The 23,609-nt window shown below is 36.6% G+C and overlaps 1 protein-coding gene and 1 pseudogene across 2 annotated transcripts in view; one reads left to right on the top strand and one right to left on the bottom strand.

Moving 5' to 3' along the window:
- Positions 1 to 23,609, top strand: part of NUBPL (NUBP iron-sulfur cluster assembly factor, mitochondrial) — a 211,598-nt gene that overhangs the window by 120,941 nt on the left and 67,048 nt on the right. The gene's annotated exons all lie outside the window — the stretch shown is intronic.
- LOC144238812 (small ribosomal subunit protein uS15m pseudogene) lies at positions 1,673 to 23,459 on the bottom strand (annotated as a pseudogene).

Raw genomic sequence — 23,609 nt, 5'->3', positions numbered from 1 at the left:
CTGATTTTTGCTTTCAGATGCTTCACAAGACTGTGGGATATAAGTAAAAACTTGGAGTCTTCCAAGAGTAGTCTACCCTTTCTCTGAGCTGGAACCACAAAATACTGGGCTCTCAGGGTAAAAAAGAACTGATACTAATTTAGCCTTCCTAACATCTTTCAACACAACTTTCCAGCATCTTCTAGATCAGGGAATTTTAAGTCTACAAGTTGAGTTACAATAGTCTTGGATTTGTAGAAAGGTAAGAGAAGAAGTTATTGTTGAGGAGGATGCTCTTATCCAAAGCACCAGTTTATTTTCTTTTAAATAATTTTTTTCAATTACATTGTCCAACATGCAGGCAAAAATAATCATGTGTAAAAGGACAAAAGGCACTATGAATACGAACTAGCAGATATAATAGAAATAGACTCAGTGAAGATGAGGTACTGGAATTATTACAGATAGACTATAAACAACTAAGTTTTCGATGTTCAAAGAAATAAAGCCAAGAATGAAAATTGAGCAAGGATCTGGAAACTAGAAAAAATTAAACCTAGAGGTTTGAAAAGGTACTAGATAATTCTAAAACTGAAAAAATAACTGTTTAAAATTTAGTCATTAAGTTTAATATCAACTTAGATACAACTGAAAAGAGAATTAGTGAATCAGAAGATAGGTTAGAAGAAACAATCCACAGTGAAATGTAGAATGTGAAAAAGTAGAAAATCTGAAGAAGAAAGTAAGAGACATTCAGTGGAAAGAACTAGAAACTGAGACCCAGCTTGAATTCCAAATTCCATATTTAGTGTATAAAATAAATGTGACTTAGATACATTACTTTTTTGTGACTCTGGGTTTTATCATCACTTCTAAAATGGATAGTATTATGTTAATGCAATTTTTACTTATTTAGCTTATTCCATAGAGTGCTCAATTTTGTTGTTGTTGTTGTTATAACTTCTTTCAAGCGTTCAGTCATTTAATAGAAACATTTACTAAATAATATCTGCCAAATCCTAAGGTGAGTGCTAGGAATGGATACAAAGAACATTTTGCGAAGCTCAGAGACTACTGGCAAGTCTCATTTTGTAACTGGACAGCTGAAGAACTGATTCCTGGAAATGACCCTGTGCTCAGAAAACTCAGAGTCAAATACTCAGCACCGTGGCAGCTGTCCATTGTTGTGAATAACCTTCAGGAATATCACTACCTCCTTTTTGAACCTTTCTTAGAAAAGAGCATCACTGGTATATAATCTGAATCTTTTCTACAGCTCAGTCAGATTTATAGTATAAATTAAGGATGGGACTTGGAATTCAAGCTAATTCCAGATTTCTAGTTCTTTGTATTGAAAGGAAGCTGAACACAGTCGTAATTATGTTACTACTTATGCTGATTTTATTTCATTCATTATTGAGCTTGCTTTGTTTTTTAGAAGTAGTTGGTTGGATTAGGCTGAACTCATTTAATTATTCTATATTTCAGGTTCTTCTTATCAAAATCAAAGAAAGCACCTTCTTTATATACTCTGAAAGCTTCACTATGTTTAAAAACTTGAATTAAAGTACAGTTGACCCTTTAACAACATGCTTTGAACTGTATGGGTCTGATTATACATGGACTTTTTTTTTTTTTATAAAGGCAGCACTGTAAATGTATTTTCCTTACAATTTTTAAAATCTAATAAAATTTAGTGGTTTTCTTTGATTGCCTCTGGTCCAGCTTTAAAGGACTCTAGATTCTTCTGACTTTGTTTCCAGGTTGCTGCTGCAGCTTTCAGGCCTTTTAAAAAATATATATTTATTTGTTTGTTTGTTTTAGCTTGTTTCCCTGAAAAACCTGAATGTACAGAACCTTCTTGGTCACCACAGTGGTGAGCTTTTCAGTAATACAGAAGAGAAACGTGGACTCAATCCTTATCTCCCTGCATACCTTTTCAAAGATGATATAGTTGGTCTTATGGAGATTTTTGAGCATCTTTTTCCTCTGATCGATGCTTATCAGCGGATAGTGCTTGTGGGCTTTGTCTTTTCAATATTTATGTATATATTCTTTATAATTGCAGATCTTGACATTCAAGGCAACCATTAGAGTATCCAGGGAACTGGTGCCCTCATGGTTTGCCTTGATCTTGTTCATCAACTGCTCTTGCTTAATTTTTAGCTTCTTTGTCTGGTAGGCCATTTCCAAAGACAAAAGTCTTTTTATGACAGCATTAGCCTTATCATTTCCAGGAATGTTCTGGTAGTCTTTCAACAGTATGGAAGGGGGTGGGTCATCATCTTGACTAGGCTAGTCTGGTTGCTGGATTGCATGTCCACAAATGGTCAGGAGGATGACCCCTCTAGGAAGTGAAGGCACCACTGGTCAGAGGGAGGCATGGACACCGTCTTAACCCCTCTCATCCCCCAAGGGTTGCATCCTGGGCCACTGTCTGTGTCTGAAGCCACGTCAACACCTGTCACACTGCCTTCAGCATGGTGACTTCTGACTCCATGGAGCCTGCGCCATGGCCACTGTCCCTTCTGTGGTACCAACTGGGTTACACAGGCATCATCGTGCTGGCTCAGGCTCTACCAAGCAAGGGTTCCAGATGATTTTCTTAGCATTTTCTTTTCTCTAGCCTACTTTACTGTAAAAGTACAGTATATATAATACATATAATATGCAAAATATGTGTTAATCGACTTTTCATATTATCAGTAAAACTTCCAATCAGCAGTAGGTGAATTGTAGTTAAATTTTTAACTAATTTTTAAGAAGTCAGAAGTGGATTTATATGTGGATTTTTGTGTGGGGGATTGGTGTTCCTCTTTCTCCCATTGTTCAAGGGTCAAGTATATATACAAAAGTCAAAAAAAAAAAAAAAAAAGAGGAATGAGAGTTGAATATTAGCACTTCATTTTTTTTGGCAGTAATAGTAATGATTTTTAAACATTTTTAATTGCTTTATTTAATGAACTGAATTAATAGATTTTTGGTGTTAATAAATTTTACACTTTTAGGATCATATTCCTTTAATGCACTGCTGGATTAAGTACGCCAGTTTTTAAATGTAGGGTTATACTATTTTTTCTTTTTAGTGTGTTAATTTCTTTATTGGAAGAACTCTTTCTCAAAATTCCCTAGACAAAATGCCTTTTGGGGAGTTTAAATAGAGCAAAGAGTAATTTTATTTAAGTAACAAATGAGTTTATTAAAAGAACAGTGGACGAATTATAATTCAGGACAAGCAAATTAGAGTGAACCATAGCCAAGTCCAAAGAGGCAATGGAAAGGTCAGCTTTTATTAGGTTTTAAGAGGAAATTGGTTTATTGGTGAAAAGCAAGAGTTCAAGGTAGTGATGGTTTTTCATTAGCTACAATCAATGGTTAGTGTGTTGTGGCTATGGCAGGGAGGGACCTTCCTTCCTTAAAGGCAGGAAATAAAATTACTGTTCAAAAACTATACTTTCTTGTTCAGATAATTCTTAACTTCCTTCTTCCTGCTGGTTATGTAGTGGTACATTCACAAGATCTCTTCCTTCAGAGCTTCTTTTTATTTTATTTATTTCATTTTATCTTATTTCATTTATTATTTATATTTTAAATGTTTATTTTGAGAGAGAGAGCATGAGCAGGGAAAGGGGAGAGAGGCAGAGAGGGAGAGAGAGAGAGAGAGAGAGAGAGAGAGAGTTTAAATGAGGTTTCCTTTATTTATTTTTCATAGGATTATGAGTTGGTCTTTGTTTTCCATTTTCTTCTGTGATTTATTCATTCAGGTTTTCTACTTCTTCTTGTGTCAGTTTTATTAATTTTTAGTTTCTTAGGAAATGATCCATTTCATGTAGTTTGAAATTTTTTTTGGTATGATGGTGTACTTAGCATTCTTTATAATGTCAAAACTTTCCTTCATAGCTGTTGTTAAACCCTTTTCCTTATTTCTAATGCTTTTCTTTTTAAGTGTCCTCCTCCATGCCCATCCCNCTGGCTTCGTGGTGACAAATTCTTTCAATTTCTGTTTATTTGGAAAGGTTTTTATCTCTCCTTCTATTTTGAATGACAGGCTTGCTGGATAGAGGATTCTTGGCTGCATATTTTTACTGTTCATCACATTGAAGATCTCCTGCCATTCCTTTCTGGCCTGCCAAGTTTCAGTAGATAGGTCTGTCACCACTCTGATAGGTTTCCCTTTGTATGTGAGGGCCCTTTTCTCCCTAGCTGCTTTCAAAATTCTGTCTTTGTTGGATACTGGAAGATATTTAGTAGAATATGACTTATATCCATTAAATGTCCATAGCAACGCCATTTATGACAATTAAAATTTTCTCTAGACATTGCCAGTGTCTTGCAGTGGGGAGGAGATCAAAATTTTACCTGGTTTAGAACTACTACTCAGGACAGTTTCTTTGTGTGATTTTGTTATTTTTGTATGGCTAAGAGCTTTCCATGCACATGAACATGTATTAGGCAAAGGCTGCTATTTCAAGCCATAGGAAAATTATGGATTATATGCTGTCACTTCTACTTTATTTGCTTTCACAAGTGGTTATCTGACCCAGGGACTAAAAACATTTGAATATATGGTTCAAATAGCAGAAGACTCTGGGGGAACAGTATCTTTCTATTTTGTACCTGTTTAGATGTCTCCCACTAATTCTTTTAACTGAGAAGTAGAAGTGCTTTCCTCATTTTAGAAATCAGGGTAGATATATATTCATAATCTCAAACAATCAAAGAACATCATTTGTTTATATTTCACTTGTGTGATGAATATCTGAAGCCTGCTCTATAAACCACTATAGTGGCACATAAAATCTGTCAATAAATGGTAGCACCATTATAATAGCTGTATATTTCAGAGTGAGTATATATAACTTAATCTTCCCAGCTTTTCCACATTGTTAGAAATTCATTGTTTGTGTTTGCCCTCCCCATTTATAAATATTTATATGAAAAATATTTTCTGTGCATTACAGGAATGTTTTAAAATATATTATGCATGTACAAAGCCATATTCCTTCTGAAAAGTGGCAGCTGTTTGTGATGTTAATTTTCACTTCAGATTAAAAAAAACTTTTTTTTAATGTTTATTTTATTTTATTTAAAAAAAATTTTTTTTTAATGTTTTATTTATTTCTAGGAGGGAGAGAGAGAGAGACAGCGTGAGCAGGGGAGGGTCAGAGAGAGAGGGAGTCACAGACTGAAATAGGCTCCAGGCTCTGAGCTGGCAGTCAGCACAGAGCCCGACGCGGGGCTCGAACCCACGAACCGCGAGATCATGACCTAAGCGGACGCTTAACCGACTAAGCCACCCAGGCGCCCCGTTAATGTTTATTTTATTTTTGAGAGAGAGAGAAAGAGAGACAGAGTGTGAGTAGGGGAGGAGCAGAGAGAGAGGGAGACAGAATCGGAAGCAGGCTCCAGGCTCTGAGCTGTCAGCACAGAGCCCAACACGGGACTCAAATCCACTAACCCTGAGATCATGACCTGAGCCAATGTTGGATGCTGAACCAACTAAGCCACCCAGGTGCCCCTCTTCATATTTTTTTTTTGACACTTGTTTTTGCCCTTTTCCACCACCCTAACTTTAAAATTACCATTTTAAAACTATTTAATAGTGAAGTATGTACAGTGCAGTGGTCTTTATATATTATACACACCTGCATAACTGCTACCCAGATCAAGATCTAGAGCAATTTTAATATCCAGGGCATTCCCTCTTGTGTCTTCCCACTCAGTGCTTACTTCAGAGGTAACTAGTATATGATTGACTGATTGATATTTATTCATATATACATACATGTATGTTCATTTTTCATTAATTGACAAATAGAATTGTATATATTTAAGGTGTACAGGGGTGCCTGGGTGGCTCAGTTAGTTAAGTGTCCAAGTTTTGATTTCAGCTCAGGTCATGACCTCAGCTCATCAGATGGAGCCCTGAGTTAGGCTCCATGCTCGGTGTGAAGCCTGCTTGAGATTCTCTCCCCTCTCTTGCTCTTCCTCCCCTACTTATATTCTCTCTGTTAGAAACACACACACACACACACACACACACACACACACACACACACACACCCTCTCTCTCTCTTCCTCCCCTACTTATATTCTCTCTCTTAGAAACAAACACACACACACACACACACACACACACACAAAACAAAAAACAAATGAGAAATAACAGTTGTAATGTCTTCTTCATTTCTGATTTTATTTATTTGAATAAATAAATATTTTTTTCTTAGCCAGTTCTATTTATCTCTTCACAAAACTAGTTCCTAGTGTTATTAATCTTTTCTCTTGTCTCTGCAGTCTCTATTTTATTTATTTCTGCTCTGATACTTGTCATTTCTTTCTAATATCTTTGGGCTTTGTTTTTTCTGTCTTTTTATGATATCTTGAGATGTAAAGTTAGATTGTTTGAGAACTTTCTTTTTTCTTAATGTAGTCTTTTATTACTGTAAACTTCACTCTTAGAACTGCTTTTTCTGAGCCTGTAAGTTTTGGTATGTTTGTTTCCATTTTCATTTTTTTCCAAAACATTTTTAATTTCCCTTTTAAAAATTAAAAATTAACTTTAAAATTAAGTAAATTTTAGTTTACTTTCCCTTTGACCTGTTGGTTCAGTAGCACATTGTTTAATCTCCATGTATTTGTGAATTTTCCAGTTTTCCTCTTATAACTGATTTATAGTTTCATTCCATAGTGGTTGGAAAAGATACTTGATATGATTTTAGTCTTTGTAAATTTATAAAGACTTGTTTTGTGCTCTAACATAGGATTTGTCCTGGAAAATGTTCGATTTAGTCTAAAGTTAAAAGTATATTCTGCTCTAGGTAGCATATTCTGTGTATATCAGGTTTATTTGGTTTAATGTGTAGATTAAGTCCAGTGTTTCCTTAAGATTTTCTGTCTACCCATTGTTGAAAGGGAAATATTGATATTTTTGGTATTATATTGCTCTCTATTTCTCTCCTTAGATCTGTTGATATTTGCTTTATGTTTTTAGGTGTTTCACTGTTGGATGTATGAAGATTTATGGTTATTATAACCTCTTGATGAATTGTCCCCATTATCATTGTATAATGGACCACCTGTGCCTTTTGTTATAGGTTTTTGGGTTAAGTTTCTTTTGTCTGATATAAGTATAGCTACCTCTGCTGTCTTCTGGTTTCTGTTTGCACTACCTCATCACCTTTCTCTGTCTTTGCATGTCCTTAAAGCTAAAATGAGTCTCTTGTCAGCATCATATAGTTGGGTGTTGTTTTTTAATCTATTTTTGATTGGAGAATTTAGACCATTTACATTTAAAGTAATTATTGATAGATGTGTATATATTGTCATTTTGTTAATTGTTTGTTGACTGTTTTATAATTCCTTTGTCTCTTCTCTTGCCCTCTTCCTTTGTAACTTGATGATTGTAATGTTATTCTTTGATTCCTTTCTTACCTTTTATGTTGCTTTGTGGCTACCATGAGGCTACATAAAACATGTTCTAATTTCATTTTATTTTTTATTTACTTTGAAAGAGAGAATGCATGTGCATGTGTGTGAATAGGGGAAGGGCAGAGAGAGAGAAAGAGAGAGAGAGAGAGAAAGAGAGAATCCCAAGCAGGCTCCATGCTGTCAGCTCAGAGCCTGATGAGGTGCTCAAACTTAGGAATCAGGAGATCATGACCTGAGCCAAAATCAAGAGTTGAATGCTTAACTGGCTGTGCCACCCAGGCGCCTCCATATGTTATAATTTTATTTTAAGAAGATAACAACTTAACTTTGAATATATATAAAAGCTGTATGTTCTTACATCCTCCCCCATCTTTTATTTTTTTGATGACATAATTTACATTTTTATATGTGTATCCATTAGCAGGTTGTTGTTGTTATAGTTAATTTTTAATTCTTTTTTGGCTTAACCTTTATACTAGAGCTATAAGTGATTTACCCACCACTATCATGATGTTTGAATAGTCTGTATTTAACTATATATTTTCCTTTACCAGTGAAATTTATACTTTTATATTTTTTCATGTTATTAATCATCTTTTTGTTTCAGCTTGAAGAACTCCCTTGAACATTTCTTATAAGGCTGGTCTAGCAGTGATAAACTCCTTCAGCTTTTGTTTGAAAAACTATTTCATTTCTGAAAGACAATTTTGCCAGATAGAGTATTCTTGGTCAGCATTTTATTTCTTCACTACTTTGAATATATCATCCCACTCCTTTCTGGGCAATAAAGTTTCGTCTGAAATATTTAGTAGTCTCCTTGTATGTAATAAGTTCCTTTTTTTAAATGCCTTTAAGCTTCTCTTTTTGTCTTTTGACAAATTAATCATAATACCTTTTTCTGGGTCTCTTTGGATTCTTATTTGATACTCTTTGAGCTTCTTGGATCTGAAAAAGCTGTTTCTCCAGGTTAGGGAAATTTTTAGCCATTATTTCTTTGAATAAGCGTTCTTCCCCATTCTCTCTCTCTTCTCCTGGAATCCCTATAATGCATATATTGGCCATTTTATAAGTCACTTAAGCTATGTTCTTTTTTTCTTTTTGCTTCTCTGATTGAATGAATTCCACTTGTCCTGTCTTCAAATTTGGTTTGGTCTGCTGTTGAGACCATGTATTAAGTTTTTTAGTTCAGTTATTGTATTCTACAGGTCGGTGACCTGTATTTAGTACATTTTTATATTTTCTATATCTTTTTTTAAAAAATTCTTACTAGTTTCATGCACTGCTCTCCTGACCTTAGTGAGCATCTTTATGATCTTTCTTCCTAATTGTCTTTGGGTGAATCACTTTTCTCTCTTTTTTTTTTATGATCATTTTCTGCAGATTTGTCTTATTCTTTTGTTTGGAAGATATTCCCATTTTTCATTTTCTTTGTTCATTTCATTTTTTGTTGGTTTCTGCACATTAGATAAAATGATCACATCTCCCAGTTTTGACAGATTGGTCTTGTGTAGGGGATGAACCTTGTTAACAAGCCTGGCCCAAATTCTTGGTTTCCTTTCAAATGTTCGTGATTGTCCAAACTGCCATCTTTGTTTTTAGTGATTCCCAGTAGTTTAGGGTGTGCCAAGACCCTCCCAAAGGGGAGGATCATACTCAGTACTGGTTGAAGGCTGATTAGAAGCAAGACATTCAGGCAATAGCTGGGAAAGCATGTAGTTAAACCCCTTCCAAGGAGAAACTGGGAGATGGGAATTTTTGCTTTGTCCCTCCTTGCTGAATCTGGGCATATAGTTGTACAATGGGGTGGGGGTACTTCTGAACCTGTTTCGACTGCTTATTTGCTATATGGAGCACCCCTGTGAGACTTGTGAAATACACGCTCTGTTAGTAATCAGAACTAGGTATTTTGAGATCCTGTCCTTTACATGGCAGCCATAAAAGCTGGGGTATCTGTAGAAGCTCCTTCCAGAGAGGTGCTGGCAACCTGATTTTACTGTTAATTGAGCCAGAGGGAAAAGTCAGGGTTAGTACACATTGGCTCTCCCTCTATCTGAGGAGGATCTCAGCCATTCCCTAGATCTGTGCTAATTAGTAACTGGAACCTAGGCAGCAACTTGTGAAGTAGGCAGCCACACACCTTCCAGTGAAAGACTGGGAGATGGGTATTTTTGCCTCTTCCCTCCGCACTGCTGCTGGGGACAGCAGTAGGTGAAAGCTGCTGCAAGTGCTCATGTGCCTGCCCATAAGAATTGGACTGGTTCTTTGTTGTGGCCCTCTGTAACACGTGAATTCAAGTTCCGTTGGTTATCAGAGTAAAGCAGTCTTGGGGCCTGATTCTTAAGTAGCAGCTGCAAAAGCTGGGGTGCTAGATGTGAAGTCGAGTTAGCTTCTTAGGGAGAAGCTGGGAGTTGGGAGTTCTCTCTTAGTTTCATGACACTGCTGTGGGGTGGGAGCTGTAGGTGACTTTATGGTGAAAGCATATCTCAGCCTTTCCTACCTGTTGCAGTGTAGGTATTTCTCATTCACCCGATGTACAGGAATTGCCCAGCTACTTTCTGGATTTCACTTAGAATTGCTTTGTGTGTTGCTATACACTTGGTGTGTCTATGGAAGGTGAAAGTTCAGGAGCCTCCAGTGTTTCCATTTATGTCCCTTGGTTTCTTTGTTCTTTTTTTGTTGCTATATAGTATCCCAAACATCCTTTTTGGATATGACCGTATGTATTATCACCACCCTAATATTTGACAGTAATCTCTGTGAGCATCCTAGTTTTCTATCTTTTTATTAGGCTATGTTGAGGACTACAATAATTAAAATTTTCTGGTCATGCTAGTTGAACTTAATAGTTGAATTACTTCTTTTTTTCTTTATAGAAAAGAGTATACACAGTTTGAACCCATAACCAACCCTTCCATCTCTGAGTTTTTTGTTTCATTTATTCATTTTTTTCTTTGAAATGACTCTTGAATTTTCATTTGAAACTTCACTTTTTACTTACATAAAAGTTACGTTTCACTGCTGGCCTACAAATTTCATGTGATTACCTTTTTATTTAAACACAATACTTTAAAATTAGAGTGTTTTCATGTTTTCAATACCAACTTTAAAGTCAGAGTAGAGCACTGAAATATAGTATTTAAAGGTAGGAAAGTTCTAATGGTAACAAAAGACTATAGGAAAGGACTGCTGAAAGAGAATGCAGTCAAAATAATATTTACAGAAGTTGAAATGAAAGAATTAAAAAAGATGACCCAGGACGATGGCATGTGAAAAGCCAAATGTCAGAGCTCTTGATAAGTAATGAGAATTCTGGTCTACATGCTTGCTGGTACTTACCATATGGTCCAATGATGTTATCTAGGAGTTTGTTAAGAATGCAGAATAGAAGGTAACATCCAATACCTTCTGAATTAGTTTTAATAAAAACTCCAGGTGATTTATAGATAGTCAAGTTTGAGATCTTTATAAATCTTAATAAATATACAGCTAACAGATAATAGGAAAGACACAGGTAGGAAGTGGATGATCCACTTGCATGGCATGATCTTTGCAAGAGAAGTGAGATTTTTTTATTCAGTGGTTAAAGAACATTGGTTTCATAATGACAGTAGAGAATTAGGCAAATTCTAACAATATCTCTGGAGCCTGAGAATTTGTTACTTTATTTTTTTTTATTTTTGGAAGAGCGCAAGAAGGGGAGGGGGACAGAGGATCTGAAGTGGGCTCTGTGCTGACAGGCTGACAGCAGCAAGCCTGATGTGGGGCTTGAACTCACCAACCACGAGATCGTGACCTGAGCCTAAGCTGGCTGCTCAGCTGCCTGAGCCACCCAGGTGCCCCATAGAATTTGTTGGTTTATTATTTAAAAAGAAATATTATGTTTATTTATTTTTGAGAGAGAGAGACAGACAGTGTGAAGGGGGTGGGGCAGAGAGAGGGAGACACAGAATCTGAAGCAGGCTCCAGGCTCCACACTGTCAGTGCAGAGCTGGACAAGGGGCTCGAACTCATGAACCATGAGATCATGACCTGAGCCAAAGTCAGATGCTTAACAGACTGAGTTACTCAGGCACCCCAGAATGTGTTAACGTATAATTGACATAATTTAAGGTCTGTGTTTGGAAATTATAGGCTATTGTGAAAATATACTGAATGAAGTGGGAAAAAAAGGTATTAATTCCTTGCTAAAAGGATATGTGGAGAGTGAAATTTTCATTGATATTCTAGAGACGGTTGTGGCCCAAGTAATTAATATTAGATGTTTTATGTGGGTCTTATAAGCATGTAACTCTAAATGTAGGTTATGGCGATATCCTCTGTCAGTCAGCTCTTTTGTTTCAGTTTTGAATTTATTATGCAATTTAAGATTCCGAAAGACTTCTGATGAGTGAATATACTGATTTGTTGATGGAAATGTCTCATTTGCTTGGAAAGTATATACCTCATGGTAATACGTTGTTGACTGGATCCTAATCAACCAAAACCAGCAAGAACAATTTTCCCCAGAAGCAGATAATGCTTGAAATTCTGGGTCTCTATTTCTTTACTCATTTGAGGTAATTAGAGTGATGTTTTAACCAACTCCTTAGAAACTGTATTACACTAATTTTTACAGTTGTGTGTAAGACAAAGTAGAGTATTTTTGAGAGGAGGTCAAAGAAATAGCAATGAGAAAGGAGGTTAAGGTAATGAAAATATGTGCTTTGCTATTGCCAGGTTGGGCCATTACTTTGTCTCACCTTAATCAGGTTAAGGATAATATATTAGGAGACTGATGGAGAGACAAACTACTGTCCTTTATATTGGGGATTTTTTAGCATCTAGATAGGGAGGATGAGAAGGAATAAAATTTTACCGAGGGTTAGAGGAAGGCACTGAGAATCAAGTGGAAATGAAGGAAAAAATGTGCTCTTTTAAACAGGAAATGTAGATTAGCAAAAGAATTTAAGAATTTAAGTAAGAGTCAGCCATCCTTATACCATATATATGAATATAAAGGGCCTATTTTGTATTACAAAGAATATTAATAAATATCTTGTTTGATATTTGTGCATTCTATGTTTAAACATGCAGTTTGGAAATCTTCTGACTATGCATTTTTGAATAATTGATATTCAGAATACAATTTGTCATCTATGAAGATGTTTGGTGGAGCTGATTTGCATTAAAACATTCATGATGATTCTCAGTATGAAAAATACACAGAAGCGCAAAAACAGTTAATTATCTTTCTTTTAAAATAAATGTCAAGAAAAGCAGTTAAAAAGTAAGATGAAATTTAATATTTAGAGAAAATTCTATCTCAGAATTCAAAATATTTTATAACTGTACAGAAGATAATATAATTATATAGATTTTAATGTATATATTATGTTAGGGATCTTATGGAATTAAAAAAAATCTTTAGACATAATAGCATTTGCAAATGAACTCAGACTCCTTTCTTTTAACAGTTTCCTATATATTTAGGATAGCTCTCTCTTTAATTATTGAAATATTTGATCAGTGTTTGTAATTTTTAGAATTATATTGACGTTTATCTCATTTTCTCACTTTGTAGTTTTTTAACTGACGGAAAGGTTTCTTTTACTCTGAGTAGTTGAGTAGAGTCCAATTAATAAGGGCAGTGTTGATGTAGGGAAATATAACCCAGAGCTATCATTTGTATATCAAAAGAAGGATATTCTATCATGGAACTCTGTTACTATTAAATAACCTACATATATACATAAGTGTAATTATAAGACCTAATGAAGATCAGTAGCATTTGTTTAGCTGTTACCCATAAGTATAATACATATATGAATGATTCGTTAAATAAGAATGATTAATTTGTCCTTTTTATCTTACCAATTAATCAGATATTCTGTAAGTATATATTACCAAAATAGGGTAACTATAAAATTTTTGTATGCAGAAATGACTTGTGGCAAGCCTGATATTCATTTTGTGCATGAGAATTTAGGTAATGTATCTTTATAAATTCTGTCATTCAGAAAATAATATTAACTATTTCTACTGTTGATAATATGTTGAGGTTAGGCTCTTCCTTTCATCTTAAGCCTTCCATATTCTCCCTTTTACTTTGTAGAGAGAGACAAGGGACCCAACTGGACAATCTGAATTATTAATACTCACTTAGAAATGGGAGAATGGAAAATTAGCTTCTAAAAGATGAATTGGAGTTCCTATCTTCCCCCAAGATTAATTGGTTAATACTAATTAATGGGTTAATGTTTTTGAGGTCTGTTTCTCTATATTTCTATATCTCGGCTGTTTGTGTATCCCTTGTATTTCTGATGATCTGTTAGCTGATATGAGAGATTGCTAGTCAGTCTGGGTTAAAATAATATTTACTACTATTTCTTAAATTGTTCTACTCAGCATATCCTTTGTTAATATATATAGGAAGAAAGGTGAGAAAGTGAGTTGTCGAAGAAACAATGTAGAAATTTATCTTATCTGGTGTTATTTTTATTCTAGAAAAAAGCATTATTATTGAAAAATATCATAACCAGTATTTTATCTCTGCTTCCATAAATTTTTAATTATTTTCAGTCAAGATAAAGGAAAAAAACAGTAATAAGGATTTTGTAAATATTTATTTAATTTTCCCTATCATTACAGTGATGATTTTTTCTCCCTAAATCTACTCTTTATTCAGTGTTTCTCATAAACCAGGATCTTAAGCCAAAACTCTGGGACTTATTCTTGATTTTTTTCTTTCGTTTACCATGTGCATTTATAATCAACAAGTCCTCTAGACTTTATATTCCAAATATATCGTTAACCTGTATACTTCTCTTCATCTTCTTTACCATCCTAATATAACCCATCATCATTTATTTAGAATACTCCTAAGTTGTGTTTCTGCTTTCACTCTTGCTTTCTTACATACCATTCTACTCTCCTGATAGTGTACAGAATTATTTTTAACAACTTTGCTTAAAACTAACCAGTATGGGGGTGCCTGGGTGGCTCAGTTGGTTAAGCATTCAATTTCGGCTCAGGCCGTGATCTCACAGCTTGTGAGTTAGAGCCCCACGTTGGACTCTATGCTGATAGCTCAGAGCCTGCTTCGGATTCTCTGTCTCCCTCTCTCTGCCCCTCTCCTACTCATACTCTGTCTGTCTCTTTCTCAAAAATAAATAAATGTTAAAAAAATGTTAAAAGAAAAACCTAACCCGTATGCTAAGCAGCCAATTTATTATTTGAAGCACTTGAAAATAAAGAGAATCAAGTATTTGTCCTATTTTTCTTATACTTAGTTAAGCACATAGTTGATAGAGGAAGCTTTTCCTTTTCTAAAGTATTTCAATTGATAAAGAAGGAATGATACAATTATAGATATCAATATTTTATAACACCTAATTAAGTATTGTAATACATCTAAGGAAGTGATTATTACTAACTGTTAATATATGCATGTAGGAATAACGTATTATATGCCTCCTTATTGGAGTAAATAACAAAAACTATAGAGTAGTTTTGCTAGAAAATTGAACCAGAATCTGGTTAAACATTCAGATCTAACTACCAGTTAATAGGAAATACAGGAGATAGAGGCACATGTTACTATGAGGATGCCATCAGAAATCCAGAGTGTAGAAAATCCTGTAGGATAAGTAACCCAGGATTTTTCCAAACAAGTAAATTTTAAGGAAAAAAAGTGAAAGAATCAAAATCTATAGATTAAAAGACCAAGAAACCTTTTAAATGCAATATGTAGACCTTACTTGGATTTGATTTGAACCATTGAGCTTTAGAAAAAATTGATACATAGGAAAATTTCTTTTCCTTAAATAGTTTATTGTCAAGTTGGTTTCCATATAACACCCAGTGCTCATCCAAACAAGTGCCCTCCCCATGCCCATCACCACCCTTCCCCTCTCCCCCACCCCCATCAGACCTCAGTTTGTACTCAGCATTCAAGAGTCTCTCCAGGTTTGCCTCCCTCCCTCTCCCCAACTATTTTCCCCCCTCTTCTCCCTCATGGTCCTCCATTAGCTTCCTCCTAAACCACCTATATGTGCAAACATATGGTATTTGTCCTTCTCTTCCTGACCTATTTCACTTAGCATAATAACACACTCTAGTTCCATCCATGTTGCTACCAATGGCCAGATTTCATTTTTTCTCAATGCCATGTAGTATTCCATTGTATAAATATACCACATCTTCTTGATCCATTCATCAGTTAATGGACACTTAGGCTCTTTCTATGTTTTGGCTATTGTTGAGAGTGCTGCTATGAACATTGGGGTACATGTGCCCCTATGCATCAGCACTCCTGTATTCCTTGGGTAAATTCCTAGCAGTGCTATTGCTAGGTCATAGGGCAGTTCTATTGTTAATTTTTTGAGGAACCACCACACTGTTTTCCAGAGTGGTTGCACCAGTTTACATTTCCACCAACAGTGTAGGAAGGTGCCTGTTTCTCCACATCCTTGCCAGCATCTAGAGCTACCTGATTTGTTCATTTTAGCCACTCTGACCGGCATGAGGTGGTATTTCAGTGTGGTTTTGATTTGTATTTCCCTGATGATGAGGTATGCTGAGCATCGTTTCACATGTCTGTTGGCCATCTGGATGTCCTCTTTGGAGAAGTGTCTGTTCATGTCTTCTGCCCATTTCTTCACTGGATTATTTTTTTTGGGGGGTGTGGAGTTTGATGAATTCCTTATAGATTTTGGATGCTAGCCCTTTATCTGATATGTCATTTGCAACTATCTTTTCCCGTTCCGTCAGTTGCCTATTAGTTTTATGGTTTGTTTCCTTGCCATGCAGAAGCTTTTTATCGTGATGAGGTCCCAGTAGTTCATTTTTGCTCTTGATTCCCTTGCCTTTGGGGATGTGTCAAGTAAGAAGTTGCTGTGGTTGAGGTCAGGGAGGTTGTTTCCTGCTTTCTCCTCTAGAGTTTTGATGGTTTCCTGTCTCACATTCAGGTCCTTTATCCATTTTGAGTTTATTTTTGTGTATGGTGTGAGAAAATGATGTAGTTTCATTCTTCTGCATGTTGTTGTCCAGTTCTCCCAGCACCGTTGTTAAATAGGCTGTGTTTTTTGCATTGGATACTCTTCCCCACTTTGTCAAAGATTAGTTGGCCACACATTTGTGGGTCCAATTGTGAGTTCTCTATTCCATTGGTCTATGTGTCTGTTTTTGTGCCAGTACCATACTGTCTTGATGATGACAGCTTTGTCGTAGAGGCTAAAGTCTGGGATGGTGATGACTCCCGTTTTGGGTTTCTTCTTCAATATTACTTTGGCTATTCGGGGTCTTTTGTGGTTCCATACAAATTTTAGAATAGTTTGTTCTAGTTTTGAGAAGCATGCTGGTGCAATTTTGATTGAGATTGCACTGAATGTATAGATTGCTTTGGATAGTAATGACATTTTAACAATATTTATTGTTTCAATCCATGAGCATGGAATGTTTTTCCATTTCTTTGTGTCTTTTTCAATTTCCTTCATAAGTTTTCTATAGTTTTCATCATACAGATCTCCTGTATCTTTGGTTAGGTTTATTCTTAGGTATTTTATGGGTTTTTGTGCAATTGTGAATGGGATTAGTTTCTTGATCTCTCTTTCTGTTGCTTCATTATTGGTGTATAAAATGCAACCGATTTCTGTACGTTGGTTTTGTACACTGCCACTTTGCTGAATTCATGGATCAGTTCTAGTAAGCTTCATGAGGAGTCTGTAGGGTTTTCTAAGAGTATCATGTCGTCTGCAAAAAGTGAAAATTTGATTTCTTCTTTACCAATTCTGATGCCTTTTATTTCCTTTGTTGTCTGATGGCTGATGCTAGGACTTCCAGCACTATGTTAAACAATAGAGGTGCGAGTGGACATCCCTGTCATGTTCCTGATCTCAGGGGGAAAGCTCTCAGTTTTTCCCTGTTGAGGATGATATTAGCTAAGGGCTTCTTATAGATGGCTTTTATGATGTTTAAGTAAGCTCCTTTTATCACGACTTTCTCGAGGATCTTTATTAAGAAGGGATGCTGTATTTTGTCACATGCTTTTTCTGCATCTATCTACAGGATCATATGGTTCTTATCTTTTCTTAATGTGATGTATCACATTGATTGATTTGCGAATATTGAACCAGCCCCGTAACCCAGGAATGAATCCCACTTGATCATGGTGGATAATTCTTTTTATGTGCTGTTGAATTCGATTTGTAAGTATCTCGTTGAGGATTTTTCATCCGTATTCATCAAGGATATTCGCCTGTATTTCTCTTTTTTTGCTGGGTGTCTGTCTGGCTTGGGAATCAAAGTGATGCTGGCTTCGTGGAATGAGTCCGGAAGTTTTTCCTCAATTTCTATTTTTTTGGAATAGCTTGAGAAGAATGGGTATTAAGTCTGTTTTAAATGTCTGGTAGAATTTCCCAGGGAAGCCGTCTGACCCAGGACTCTTATTTTGGGGAAATTTTTGATAACTGATTGGATTTCCTCACTCGTTATGGGTCTGTTCAGATTTTCTATCTCTTCCCGGGTGAATTTTGGTAGTGAGTGTGTGTTTAGGAATTTGTCCATTTCTTCTAAGTTGTCCAGTTTGTTGGCCTATAATTTTTCATAGTATTCCCTGATAATTGCTTGTATTTCTGAGAGGTTGGGTGTAATAAGTCCATTTTCATTCATGATTTTGTCTATTTGTGTGAACTCTCTTTTCTTTTTGAGAAGCCTGGCTTGAGGTTTGTCAATTTTGTTTCTTTTTTCAAAAAGCCAACTCTTGGTTTCATTGATCTGTTCAACTGTTGTTTTTTTTTTTTTTTCCATATTGTTTATTTCTGCCCTGATTTTTACTATTTCTCTTCTACTGGGCTTGAGGTGCTCTTGTTCCTTTAAGTGGCTATTAGATTTTGTACTTGCGCTTTCTCTAATTTCTTGAAATAGGCCTCGAGTGCAGCGTACTTTCCTCCTAGTACTGCCTTCGCCGCATCCCATAGTGTTTGGATTGTTGTATTTTCATTTTCATTTGATTCCATATATTTTTAAATTTCTTCTCTAATTGCCTGATTGGCCCATTCGTTCTTTAGTCGGGTGTTCTTTAACCTCCATGTTTTTGGAGGTTTTCCAGACTTCTTTCTGTGATTGATTTCAAGTTTTATAGCGTTGTGATCTGAAAGTGTGCATGATATGATCTCAATTGTTTTATATTTATTGAGGGCTGCTTTCTGTCCCAGTAAGTGATCTATCTTGGAGAATATATCATGTGCACTTGAGAAGAAAGTGAATTCCATGGCTTCAGGATGTAGAGTTCTAAATATATCTGTCAATTGCATCTGGTCCAATGTGTCATTCAAGTCCATTGTTTCTTTAGTGATTTTCTGTCCAGTTGCTTTATCCATTGTTTTAAGTGGAGTAGTAAAGTCCCCTGCTATTTGAACATTCGTACCCATAAGATTGTTTCTGTTTGTGATTGTTTTATATATTTAGGTGTCCCATATTCATTGCATAGACATTTATAATTGTTCTTCCTGATGGATAGACCCTGTTATTATTATATAATGCCCTTCTTCATCCCTTGTTACTGCCTTTACTTTAAAGTCCATCTTGTCTTATGTAAGTATAGCTACTTCAGCTTTCATTTGACTTCCAGTAGCATGATAGATATTTCTCCATCCCCTTACTTTCAATCTGAAGGTGTCCTCCAGTCTAAAATGAGTTTCTTGTAGACAGCAAATAGATGGATTTTGTTTTTTATCCATTCTGCTACCCTATGTCTTTTGATTAGAGCATTTAGTCCATTTACATTCAGTGTTATTATTGACAAATATAGGTTTAGAGTCATCATGTCCTTTGTCGGATTCATTCTTGTGGTGGTGTCTCTGGTATCTTGTGCTCCTTGCAACATTTCTCTCATAGAGTCCCCCTCAGGATTTCTTGTAGGGCTGGTTTAGTAGTAACAAATTCTTTCAATTTTTGTTTATTTGGAAAGACTTTTTTCTCTCCTTCTATTCTGAATGACAGGCTTGCTGGATAGAGGATTCTTGGCTGCATATTTTTTCTATTCATATCATTGACGATTTCCTGCCATTCCTTTCTGGCCTGCCATATTTCAGTAGATAGGCCTGTCACCACTCTGATAGGTTTCCCTTTGTATGTTAGGGCCCTTTTAACCCTAGCTGCTTTCAGAATTCTTTCTTTGTCCTTATATTTTGCCAGTTTCCCTATGACATGTCATCCAGAAGATCGATTCAAGTTACGCCTGAGGGGAGTTCTCTGTGCCTCTTGGATTTCAATGTCTGCTTCTTTGCCCAGATTGGGAAGTACTCTACTATAATTTGTTCAAGGACTCCTTCAGCACCTTTCCCTTTCTCTTCCTGTTTTGTAATTCCTTTGATACAGATAGTGTTCCATTTGATTGTATCACTGAGCTTTCAAACTCTCCTTTCATGTTACTGGATCAGTTTATCTCTTTTTCTCAGCTTCCTCCTTTTCTATAATTGTGTCTTCTAAATGACTCATTCTCCTTTCTGCCTATTCAATCCATGCATTGACGCCTCCATTTTATTATGCATCTCATTTATAGAATTTTTTTAATTCAATCACAACTATTTTTAAGCTCCATAGTCTTTGTAGCAATAGTTTCTCTGATGTCTTCCATGCCTTTTTCAAGCCCACTGATTACTTTTGTGACTATTGTTCTAAATTCTTGTTCAGTTATGTTGATTATATCTGTTTTGAGAAGTTCTTTATCTGTTATTTCTTCCTGGAATTTCTCTGTAGGAGAGTTCTTCTGTTTCATTATTTTGGTTAGCTTTCTGTCTCTTGTTAATTTTAAAAGCTTGTTATGCACTCTGCACCTGAGGGTGCTGCTGTATTAAAGAGGGCTCTTTGACTGTCCAGAGCCTGTCCGTTCAGGAAGTGTCCTTTTAATGGTGTCTCTTGGTTTCTCTTGTTGAGACTTTGGTCATTTTATTTCCCTGTTCGTGGTGGTATTTGAGACTCTCCACCATGTGTACTTTGGCTTGTTTCTTGAGGTATCCCTGTTNCTGATTACTTTTGTGACTATTGTTCTAAATTCTTGTTCAGTTATGTTGATTATATCTGTTTTGAGAAGTTCTTTATCTGTTATTTCTTCCTGGAATTTCTCTGTAGGAGAGTTCTTCTGTTTCATTATTTTGGTTAGCTTTCTGTCTCTTGTTAATTTTAAAAGCTTGTTATGCACTCTGCACCTGAGGGTGCTGCTGTATTAAAGAGGGCTCTTTGACTGTCCAGAGCCTGTCCGTTCAGGAAGTGTCCTTTTAATGGTGTCTCTTGGTTTCTCTTGTTGAGACTTTGGTCATTTTATTTCCCTGTTCGTGGTGGTATTTGAGACTCTCCACCATGTGTACTTTGGCTTGTTTCTTGAGGTATCCCTGTTAAAGAAAACAGACAGACAACCACACAGGGAACAAAGGTACACAAACGCACAGACAAATCCAACAAACATGGAAACCAAAAGGGAAAAAGAAAAAGAAAAAAGGAAGGGACAAAAAACAAAACAAAACAAAAAAGAAAAAAAAAGGTAGGAGGTAAGACAAATAATAAAAATAAAAATTAATAAAAAATAAAAAAAGAAGAAGAAAAGCCCCAACAGACAAAGCACAGTCTAAAGGTATAAAACTAGAATTCCTAGCTACAAATAAAGAGCCATGTGTATGCAGTGCTGATGGAAGAACATATACAAAGAGAGAAATGACAGGTCAGGGAAGAAGTGAAATTGGATATGAAATGACCAAGTGCAGAGATTAAGAGGCTTGATTCAGAGGGAGAAATTGTAGAATATGTTTAGAGGCGAGGAGAAAGAAATGAAGATAATGTTACTCAGAGAAACTATATAATCTGATTACTCCAGAGAGAGAAAGATAAAAAGGTATTGGTGGAGGCGTAGAATGTACATCTAGAGAATGGATTAAATGTGACTGTTTAAGCAAACCAGTGACCAGAGTCCCCCAACCAGCAGAGTGGAGGGTTACAAATGAGAAAAGGGAGAATATATCTGAATAGAAAGAATTATCTAGAAATAATCACAGCAGTGTATCCATGTTGGTCTTGCTCAGGGCTCTGGTAAGAAATAGCAGCCCTCTAGTGGGGATGGGCATGGTTTCGTGTAGGCAGGTCTTAGCATCCACTCTGTCTCCAAGGCTGCTCCCTAAGGCCTCGCCTTGGTGATTGTGGGGAGAAAAATGGCATCGCCCCAGTCACTTCTCAAACCTTGCGTTGCAAATCACTCCTTTGGGTTCGATCTCCCTGTGCTGTGGGCTCAGCCAAGGTGGGCTGTGTTCTATGCCTCACACCCGCCTGGTTTCCAGGTCCTAGCCCCCTGCTTTATTGATACCGCAAACACAGTCCCGCAGGTTGCTGCTTCCCAGCTGCCAGGGGTCGAGGGGGAGTGGGGAGTGGTGTAGCCTCAGATCCGCTGGGGTGAAATGGCAGCACAGCCTGGGATCTGCAGCCTTCACGCAGCTGGGGGTCAAGCCCAGGGAATTCAGTCTCAGGCCCACAGAGTCTTCACCACTGGGGATGGTGCCGGGAGCACAGCAGTGCAGTTTTTCCTGGCGCCCTCTGGGACCAGGGGCATCTAGTTCAAAGTCAGCACCCCAGCTAGAACTAAAAACACTCCCCTTCCAAGTCAAGGTTTTTCTCTTCTCCAGGGACAGTTCTATGAGCAGTTTCAGCTGCTCTTTCTTTTCCTCTTGACTCATCACGGCTGCCCTCAAGCAGGGCTCCCTCCCTCCCTTCGTGTCTCCAGTCCAGGACTACTTTTAAAAGTCTTCCCCGGTTCGCACTCACTTACTTATGAGGTTGCTTTCCCAGTGTACTCTGTCTCTTTCTCTTCCCAAACTCCTGTGGCTCAGTGTCCTATGGCTTCAGGCCTTCTCTGAGAGATGGGTGCGAGCAAAAGCACGGAGCTCCCTACTTCTCCACCATCTTGCCTCCACCCCAAAACATAGGGAAATTTGGACACTGACTAGATAGTTGGTAATTTTAGTAAATTATTATTGAAACTAGGGGCACCTGGGTGGTTCAGTCACTTAAGCATCTGACTTCAGCTCAGGTCATGGTCTCACAGTTCACGAGTTGGATTCCCATGTCTGGCCCTGTGTTGACATCTTGGAGCCTACAGCCTGATTAAGATTCTGTGTCTCCCACTCTCTCTGCCCCTTCCCTGCTCGTGCTCTGTCCTTCTCTCTGAAAAACACATAAACATTTAAAACATAATAATATATAAAAGAATCAATTAAAAAAAGAAAATGATGACGTAGTGATGGTAATACTGATACAAGCTATATTTGCAAGAAGAGTCCTTATCTTTTGGTGATACATATTAATATGTGTATAAATGAAATGATATGATTTCTGAGGAGTAGATGTGGAATGAGTAAAGATACAAATTAAGCAAGACTGGCCGTGAAATGATAATTAATGATACTGGTTGATTATATATGTATATTATATATATTGTTATTATATATGTTGATTATATATTATATATGTGAATCCATTTTGCCCTTTTCTCTTTATTCATATACATTTAAACTTCCTGTAATTAAATTTAAAATTTTTTAAATGTTTTATTTATTTCTGAGAGAGAGAGAGAGAGAGAGACAGCATGAACAGGGGAGGGTCAGAGAGAGAGGGAGGTAGAGATTCTGAAACAGGCTCCAGGCTCTGAGCTGGCAGTCAGCACAGAGTCCAACGCGGGGCTTGAACCCACGAACCGTGAGATCATGACCTGAGCTAAAGTCAGACGCTTAACCTATTAAGCCACTCAGGTGCCCCGGACTAATTAAATTTAAAACAAAACAAAAAGCCTTTGCACTTAGACTATAATCCAAACTTTTTATCTGAGCAGATTCCACTCAGTGTGACTCTACTTAACCCTTATCTAGCATATTCACCCTTGTAGTATAAAACTTTACACATGTTTTTTTCCTTTTCCTCAGATACCCCAAATTCATTTCTACCTTAGAGTCCTTGGACTTGGTGTTCCATCTGGAACCCTCTTCCTCTAGATCTTCAGTGTCTGTCCTCTGTTGGCATTCAGGTCTCATTTCATATTTATCATTTTTAAGTTCTAGTTTTATTTGTTTGTTTGTTTGTTTATTTGAGAGAGTAAGCAGATGGGAGAGGGAGAAAGAGAATTCCTAAGCAGGCTCCAAACCCAGCGTGGAACCAAGTGTAGGGCTCGATATCATGACCCT

The sequence above is a fragment of the Crocuta crocuta genome, unplaced genomic scaffold, assembly GCF_008692635.1.
Source record: "Crocuta crocuta isolate KB4526 unplaced genomic scaffold, BGI_CrCroc_1.0 scaffold116, whole genome shotgun sequence".
Lineage (NCBI taxonomy): Eukaryota > Metazoa > Chordata > Mammalia > Carnivora > Hyaenidae > Crocuta > Crocuta crocuta.
Note: the sequence above shows the minus strand (reverse complement) of the source record. Positions and strands in the feature narration are given on the sequence as shown.